The sequence below is a fragment of the Sitophilus oryzae genome, unplaced genomic scaffold, assembly GCF_002938485.1.
Source record: "Sitophilus oryzae breed Bouriz unplaced genomic scaffold, Soryzae_2.0 scaffold_1931_pilon_pilon, whole genome shotgun sequence".
Classification (NCBI taxonomy): Eukaryota; Metazoa; Arthropoda; class Insecta; order Coleoptera; family Curculionidae; genus Sitophilus; species Sitophilus oryzae.
The window spans coordinates 47,097-57,351 of NW_022146648.1; positions in this window are offsets into that span (position 1 = coordinate 47,097).

Genomic DNA, 10,255 nt, shown 5'->3' on the forward strand with positions numbered 1-10,255 from the left:
TTTAATTAAATTATTTAATAATTTAATTTTATTTAATTAATTAATAATTTAATTTTATTTAATTAATTAATAATTTAATTTCATTAAATTAATTAATAATTTAATTTAATTAAATTAATTAATAATTTAATTTAATTAAATTAATTAATAATTTAATTTCATTAATTCGGTACAAGTAATATTTAAGATAAAACCACTCGAAATTTGTTCATTCTTTTCAATTGACACACATAATTACGAACACTGAAAAGCAATGAAACAATAACCTTAAATTATAGTTTTGATCAATTGATCATAGATGGCGCAATATTAGTTTTCCATATTAAAGTTGGTAAAGAAATATTGTTTTATTGAAAAAAGTATGGCTCTAGATCCTTTTTTAGTCAAAATAAAAAGACGCAATTAAAATTTGCAGTGAATGATAGAAAAATCTGATTATAAACTATGTGCATAACTTTGTCCGCGAATAACTTTTAAAGGAATATTTTTATGGAAAAAAACAAAGAGGCCTTTTTTGTAGAGCGTTAAATTTTGAATTAGAATATGTCTTTGTCGGAGCTGTAGATTCATTTGCTTTGGAGATAAAAAATTAAATGCAAAAGGTCAGAAAATCCCATGTTATTTAAATGTTGTATCATGATTCCGGCATGGTTTAAATTAAAAATTTAGAGCTTTTTTACATTGGATAATTTTTTTTAGACCAAAAATTAAAACTTCAGAGGGTTCATACAGTTTATACCAAATAAACTTTTAGTCACGTGATTAAGCTTGACCGGCACAGTGTTGCCCACTTTTATATATTTTCTTTTAATCAAAATATTTTAGGAAACAAAAATGAATTAATTATAAATATATAAACAGTTATTATTTACGCCAAGAAAACTCACCTTTTTAACAGCAATTAAGGGACATAAAGGACCATTACTACCGCTTTCCCGTTCAAAATATTCTAATAAAGTTGCGATGAGTTTTTTACTGCTATTAAGCTATCTTGTACATTTCGCACTAAAAGAGGTTCTAAAAAGAACAATGTTCGACTGCAAGGTCTGCTAGTAAACATTTTCAAGCTTAAAGTATCACAACACTATTTATTTAAAATAAAAACTCGTAATACAAAACTAAAGTGTCAAAACGAATGACAATGTCAGAAAATAAATAAATAAATGCGGCAACTTGACATTTTTTACAACGGCGCTGCCACCTGAGTCTCCAGCGCGAAATTTAAATTCCAGTTAATCAGCACGGCGCACAGTGCTCCACTTATATGGACAATGTGGACAAAAATCGAAACAATGCCTAAAGTGTTGTTGGTTAGTGTTATTTATTAAAGGATGTATAAAAACTAGTGAAAATACGATAACCCGAAGAAAGCTATGTATTTATCTTAAAAATAAGTAAAAAAATTAAATATTTTGTTGCATCTACAAAATTCTCTAGATGTGTTTATTTGGAAAACAGTCCTTGTGATCTGGATGAGCACCATTCAAAACTTTTCTTTGTAAACAATATTTTCGCTCGGAAAGATCTAAATCTAAGACCAACATTACAGTTTTTTTTCTGGAGATAAACAGTATTCTGGTTTGGTTTGGTACTAGATGTTGGACTTATACTCGCGGCAAAACTTAACTCCTAGTAATGGCGCTTGTTTTGACGAACTCGACACTCAGGACACCATGAACGCGCATCTAATGTAACTACTATAATAAAATAGTCGTGCGAGTAAATTCCGTCAGAGCTCGTACGTATAAAAACGCACAATGTAACCTCGCGGGCTTATTCAAGTTTGAAAATTTTAGAAAAATTAATTTGGCTTTGGTTTGGTTTGACCTGAATGGTTGAAATTAAGATAACCATTACTCGTAGCGATTTTTACCAAGAGACCTTCTTAGGTAGTAAAAACGTCGTAAATGTATATTTTTTACTTATTAGTTTTATACAGGTACCGACAAAAAGTGATTATCCCTCAAACTAGCAGACAGTTGGACTTAATTTGGGCTTGGAACATTTTGCTCTTCAAACCGGTTAAAAATACGTAGGTGGCGCCCTCTACAAGTAGGAGTCATATTATTGACATCAAAATTAAATTTCTCATGTCAAAAAACTCCCAAACATCAATTTTCCTCCAAATATTGACGTTACTTTAGAAATTATTAGGAAAAAATCGAAATAAAAACGAAATTCTACACCCTGTATCTCCGAAACTAAACATTTTAGGACATACATTTATACGAGCTTTTTTACTCATTTTCATCTGCAGAACATCCGCCGAAGTTTCCAGAACACAGTTCGGACCACCCTGTATAACCTGATATGGGAACTTTTTCAGAATCCTGGAATCACCCACTAAATTATATACTTTAAAAGTGTTTATACAGTTTTTACGTAACACTAAAATATTATATACACAAATACTAATAATATTAAACCACAAATATAAACTAAACAAAAAAAATATTTAAAAATACACTAGAGGCTCAAAAACGCATAAACAACTCGCGCATTCGCCATATTGTCAAGAACGCCGGTGACCTTTTCCTATCGCAGCGCGTTTCCTCAAAGCACGAAGATTTCAACTCGGGTACCGCCCAAAGGCCGTGTTGTGCGACGGCTTACGGCCTTAATGGGCACGATTCACCTTTGAGCTACATTTTAAATTGAATATAATTATCAATTATGGTGCAGCGCGCGGTGCCCTGTGATTTTCTTATGGGATTAATTAGATAGCGCGACGGGCCCCAATAGAAAATTCGCTCGTTTCTCTTATCGCATTTTGTGGGACAAAAGGTGCTGCACGACTTTCGCAAAAAATGGCTCATTGTTCTGCGGATTCTTCGGTGTTTTTTTAATTAATTAAATTGTAATAACATTGATGTTTAATTATACACAGGGTCCGGCAATAGTTCGTCGGGTAGAGATGTTGAAAAAGTAACTACTCGTTACTAGAACAACCGAAATTTTTTTCTTAATCTGTTAATAGAAATCCAGGCTTTGGTGCATAAGGCGGTCTTGGTTTGATGTGCCTGGATAGTGTCGGGTTGGTGCCCCCACTCTGGGAGGTAACCGACCGACTAAACCCATCTCCTCTGTTCCTGCCACACTTACTGGTCCCGTCCGTGGACCCGTGGACATCTACGCGAGTAAGCGCCGGTATTACTTTCTTCATTTCATTTTTTTCCTCATTACTTTTACTTCTCTTCTTTCTCCGACATTATACATTTAATATAGTCATTAATGTGATTCCAGTTCTCTTTGGTTTTAAGCATATGGCTTACCATATTTCCCACAGTAATGCAATCACCTATTTCATCACAAAGTGCTTTTCTTTCCTCTTTCCATTTATTGCAAAAAAAGATTGTGTGTTCTGCATCATCAACGGGATATTTGCAAAAAACACATGACGCAGATGGTGTCTTTTTCCCTATCCGATGTAGGTACCCATGTCCCGTCAAGGCCTGAGTCAGATAATAGTTTGCTTCTCCCCATGCCCTGTCAAACCATTTATCACATTTCGGGATTAGCCTCCTGATCCATTTAGTTTCCATTCCTGGAGCAAGCCATTCCATTTGCCATTTATGTAAAGTATCCCTTCTAGCTTGTTTGCGTCTCAATGCATCAGGCGGGGTTCCGGCGAGTTATTTCTCAAAAAGAAGTTCGCTTTCAGCTGCCAGGAGATGCAGTGGGACCAGGCTTCCCAGAAGAATGGCCGCATCTGCAGATATTGAACGGTACCCTGAGCACGTCCTGATTCCCATTATTCGTTGGAGTTGGATTATTCTCCTCCGGACTTTTTTGATTTTCATGACTTCGGCCCATACAGGCGCCCCGTACATCACTATGGAGAGCATTTTCATAGTCAGAAGCCTTCTTTTAGATGCACTTGGTCCCCGCAAGTTGGGTAACAGGGTGCTAAGTGTTTTTATAACTAATTGGGCTTTTAGGCAAACAGAGGTAATGTGATCTCCCATTTTTAATCCTCTGTCGAGGGTGATACAACCGAAACTGTTTGACATAGAAACACGAAATTTGGCAAATGCGCTCCTTAAGCACTAAACCTTTAGAACTTTTTCTTTAATGGCCATGAACGGGAGTAAAGCTGTACGCACACTGGCGCGATCACGGCCGCGATCACGGCCGCGATCACGATTACGATCAGGGATTTAAGTGTACAAACACTTTATTGCTGCCCTGATCGTGATCGTGATCGCGGCCGTGATCGCACCAGTGTGCGTGTAGCTTTAAAGACTAACCGTGCGAACAAACACTAGAGGCGAAATCGGTCATCAAATGGTGTAAAGTGGCGAAATTTAATCATCTAATTTTGACACAAGGAGTCGCGCAAAACTAAAAGTGACAGTTTTATTGCAATGTAAGTAAGCGTTTGTCCATTTTATATTTTGCTTTTTTCATATACCTATGACAAATACACAATATATTGAAATTTTATTATTCGTTTTATTTAAAAAAATGTTAGAAAACAAACCTGTAATTGACATACCTAATTGTTATGTAATATATTCCATTTAAATGTAATATATATTACTTTACAGTTAAAAATGTAAATTAAAAAAAAACAGGGTCCGGCAATAGTGCGTCTGCATCTGTAGCTCCTAATTATAAACACTAAGAAGCGTTTTTCGAAAATTCAACCTTTAAGGGGGTGAAACTACCGAAACTAGGGGTGAAAGTTTTTAGATTTTTTTTAAATGTGGAGTATGAAATTTTGCGCAGAGTGGTGGAAGTGGTTAAGTGGTGGAAGTGGATGCTCGATTTTTGAAAATTTATTCCCTAGAGAATAAAGTTAGGGGTGAAAGTTTGTACAAAAATTTGTTAAAATCGCTTCTAAAAGTATGACATTTTGCACAGAGGTTTCTTGGGTGACATAATTGAGCACTGAGGAGCGATTTCTGGAAATTCACACCATAAGGGGGTAAAACTGGTGGTGAAATTTTGTACATATATTTTTTTTTAAATTAGTCTTAGGGGTATGCTATTTTGTATAGAGGTTTCTTACGTGGCGAAAGTGAGTACTTAGAGGCGATTTTTTGAAAACTCACCTCCTAAAAGGGTGAAATAAGGGGTGAAAATTTATTAAAATGGGTTTTGGAACAGACAAAAGTGCTGCACGACTCTCGCAAAAAATAGCTCATTGTTCTGCGGATTCTTTATCTGCGCGGATAGAGATGTTGAAAAAGTAACTAAATACTCGTTACTCGAACAGCCGAAACTGCTTGAAGGGGCCTATTCATATTCGTATATGTACGGTGGATTTGTACGACGGACAGATCCGTTATTTGGTACACACAAAGCGACAGATAACGTCGTTGAAGAAAGAAAGCTATCTCTCAGCAAAGTTTACAGAATATCTGTAAACTTTGCTCTCTGTAATAGTTGCCAGTAGTTGCTTCCTAGCAGAAGTGTGTGTTTTTAAAATATGAATTTATTTTACTTTACTAATAAAGTAAATTATACTCCGAATAATTAAACAAAAATTGGTTTGCTTGAAATAAGACAACATTTTTCAGTAGCCATGATTATGTATATTTATATTATACTTTAAGAATTCATGCACTAATAACGTTAAAAAATAAATTAGACAATAAAATACACAATAATTATTGTTCTTAACACCTATTAACTTTTTACTCTAAATTTAAGGTATATAAATATTTTTAATGCTTTTTAAAGCGGCACGGGCATCTAAAATTAACAACCTAAATTATCAGGAAGGTATCTAATATTACCACAATCTGAGACAATCTGATTTATAAATATTAGTATATAGGATGTTTCAAAAAACATGTGCCATCTCTCATGAAAAGATTCCTCATGTAAAAATTAGATTTATTTTTCATATCAACTTAGGTCTGATTCTGCTTTGTTTCGTAGCTACAGGGTGTTAAAACTGTGTATTATTTTTATATTAGATGGAGAGTTAAAAAATGAACATTTTTTGTATTTAACGTATTTAAAATTTTTTAATGGTTTCGCAGATACACGCAATACTATTTCATATGGCTCTTTCAACGGTAAAATACGAGCGAAATGGTGGAAAATGCCATATGAAATACCGTATGATCGAATAAAAACAGCGTCAGCGATGGCTATGAAATGAAGATCGCTGTCATTTTATATGTAAAATTATATGGAAAATGTCATCGATCGTCATTTCATGGCCATCGCTGACGCCGTTTTTATTCGATCGTACGGTATAAAACCGCGAATATCTCCGTAACCGTCAAAAATCGAGATATATTTACTGATAATATATTAGGATTACGCAAAGTAATCCGAATCCAAAAATGCAAATAATATACAGGGTGTTCCCTTTAAAAAAAATAAATTCCGATCCACTCACACTTTTTTGAACGACCAAATATAAGTTAAAATATTTTCCTGGAATATACATCCTCGTACATATTTTAGGTTTGCATTTAAACAAAATTCTCAAGATTTTTATTATTCTAGAAGGTACAATTGACGCACTTTTGCCGGACCCTGTATTTTTATGTTAAACGTATAATAGCGTTTTCAGATGGAGCGGAGCGTCCGCGACGGACCCTCCGCGACTTCGAGCAAGTACCATGAGTTTATATGAACGATTTCACATGGGTCGCGTATGCTCCGTCCGGATGAGCTATATTGAAAAAACATCCGCGCGTACGGTCCGCTCCATCTGAAAGCGCTGTAAAGGTTTGTTCCAACCCGCCGCAGAACCGTCACCGAACGATCACGCTCGTGCGCAGTAATTCACATGTAATGCATATTGGCAGGGATTATCGATTTTTAACAGCTGATTCTGGTCCGGCGTCCGGCTGATGCTTCTGTCTTGGTTATTTTTTTACGAATTCGAATACGTGTGCGTTATACTTTTGCTTGTGAGTTTGTGTGGAGTAAATCGTTAGGAAATTTTAATTAATTTTTTATTTATAAAATAATGTTCAAAGATTCTACCACTGCAATGAAATAACAGGAAACTACGCATAACAGGATCATAAAAGAGAGGATAGGTAAGTGCGAGTTAGTTAGTATACAGTTGAAATAACACTTACCAACAAGTACTAGATTCCGATTCTCCATTTCAAGAATAATAATTATTATTATTGCAAATTGCAAACAGAAATAATAGGGTTCCCATATAACACACAATATCCGCAGGATATTCATACAATGTCGGAATGTCCCATTATAAGATCATCTTATAAAGACATCTATAGGTTATCCTCCAGACATCCTGAAATCCTGTAGATGTCTCAGAATAGAATATTCTATGGATATCTCTGTCGTATATCTATTGTACATCCAGCTGAGATATCCAAACATGCTCATGATAATAAAATATCCTAACAATATCGTCTAGATATTTAGGAAAAACAAATAATGTACTACTTTTTATATTACATAAAATGCATACATAAAATGCAATAAACCATACAGATAGATATATATTACGTCAAGGCAACAAAATATCCTGTTGGTATCTTCTGGATAATCTGGATATTTATGAGCTTGGCCACTCCCAGTAATATAGAGAATTAAAACGCCCGCGCAAAAAATTTCCCACAATCCATCTCGACAGTTGTTTGTTTTTGGGTTTTTGCATGGTGTATTATTCAGTTCTTTGATTTAGTGAAATTCGAGGTGAATTCGGTCGTTTGTCGATATTGATTGGGCTTAAAAATGACTGAAACTAACAAAACTGGTTGAGTTTGACTTAGTTTTTTCTTATACTCATAGTTCTAGCCTTGTTCTAGATCTAGAAGAAATTCTATCCTAACCTCAACTAATGTCGAAAGACGACGAACGACTCAGGGTCTCACAATGAAAATTTTGTGACAAAATTATAAGTGAAAATTTGTTGAAAACGCTTGTTCTTTATCCCTAAACCCATTTTCGTGTTTGATCTATTCAAACAGAAATCCTATTTTTGTGTTTAAATTGTGAGTTTCTGGAATGTGTGGTGTTAGAAATTATGCCTGTATCCTGTGTGCTAACTTTGATGTAAACTGTTGCTGCTAGACATAAACTGCTAGACTCCATAAAAGGGTGGTATAGTCTGGTATAATACCATACGATCGAAAAAAACGGCGTCAGAGGTGGCTTGGAAATGAAGATTGCTGTTATTTTGTATGTAAAATTATATGGGAAATGTCATCGATCGTAATTTTCAAGCTAATTGAACGCCGTTTTTTTTCGATGGTACAGTGTAAATTGAAAGCTCTTAACTCATACAAATAAACTTCTAAATTTTGACGCAAAAATCATTGTAGGTATATTTTAGAGCTGTTAATAAAAATATCCAATGAATAACGTCAAAATGTGGCTAAATAAAACTAAATCGCGAACGTTTTTACTATAAACTAAGGATGAAGTAAGTATTGTCAAATAACAGTCCTCATAAAATGTCCTATAATATTCTATAATGCTCCCAACATCATCCTTGTATTATCCTATAAATATCCCAAATAATCGTAAAAGGCTTGCCTAGGGATGTCTTGAAGATGATTTTTTTGTCCCATCTGGATATCCTATAAATATCCTCCTCTGGTTTTTGGATATCCCTAAGATATTTACTATATCCTTGGTGGATATCCTCAAGATATCTATAGGATTGTGTTGTGTTATATGGGTTATGTTATGAAATTCTAAACAAAAACAAAAAGCCGGTCGATACACGCACGCTTGACACTTTTGACAGTCCCGAAAACAATCCATAAAGCGTTTCAACGTTGATACTTTTTGCACCGTCACGAAACTATTCAAAGTCCGCGCATGCTAACAAAGTGCAAGAAAACCGATTCGAGTACGATTTCGAAAGGATCCCGAAATGCTGGTTGGAACAAACCTTATATTAAACAGATTGCCTGGTAACTTTTGGACCAATAGCTTGGAAGCTGCAATCACGTCACAGGGATGCTACAGAACGTATAAAATCCTAGATAAAGGAATCTATACATATTATAAAATGCTAAAATGTTTATCTGTGTCGTCTCTACTGAAGTAACGTCTTCCTCTAGAAAGTTGCTTTTTTACTAAAAGATAGCTAATTGGCTCCTCTAAAAACTCGTCGTCGCCGGATTTTTTGTTTTTCATTTAATTAAAAAAATAAATAAAAAGCTTTTTTTCCTGATGTCATGTCGTGGCGGATGCGCCAGGCTTCATGCAACTAGTAAAAAATAAAATGCAACCGCCAAAGAGAGATAAATGGGCAATACTATAAAGAAAACACACATCAAACAACTGAAAACTATGGACGCCATACACTATAAACAATAAAATACACAATGAATATCGAGTCGGAAATGCACTGTCGGACTGTCGAGGCTAGTCGAGACCAAACATTTTCATTTACAATTCTTTTATTTTGTATACCGGGTGCGTCTCATAAGTGGCTCACCCCTATAACTTTTTTATTTTTTCAGATAAAAATCGAGATTTGGTATGTTAGTAGTATATGACATAAATTAGGATTGATTGACGTATTCAATTGTTTTTGGTAATTTCCTGTTTCGTCGGAAATGACTACAACTTTTGATTTTTAAATGGCACTTTTATTTTTTACTTTATTCGATAGAAAATGACATTCTGAATAGAATAACATATTATATGTCAACTTTTGACATTCTCGCTGAATAAAAAAATGTATGTTAAACTTCAGTGCCATGGCTATGTTAAAAACACTAATTCTTAATCAAGGAGCCTTGGAAAAATAGATTTGATCGTCTAATATTTTTAGTGCCTTGTCCTGGCCAGTTAGAAAATGCCCAAATCGTATTTTTAATCATATCTCAATTTTTTAAAATGGAACGAGGGTGGCTCATTAGCATATTTGGGAAAAGCATTTTTTTACGAATTATTTGATACCACACACATTCGAATCAAATTTTCATTACGAACAGCAAGATATAATTTCAAATAAACCATATGCGAAAATGTCAAAAGTTGACATATGATATGTATACTATTCAGAATGTCATTTTCTGTCGAATAAAGTAAAAAATACCGTGGGTGCTATTTAAAAATCAAAAGTTGTAGTCATTTCCGGTGAAACAGGAAGTAACCAAAAACAATTGAATACGTCAATCAATCCTAATTTATGTCATATACTAACATACCAAATCTCGTTTTTTTTGCCTGAAAAAATAAAAAAGTTATAGAGGTGAGCCACTTTTGAGACGCACCCCCGGTATGGTTTGATGTGTTTTATTTGGTCTTGATAGATATGATTCTTTTGTTCTTGGTATTTCTATTCTTTTTA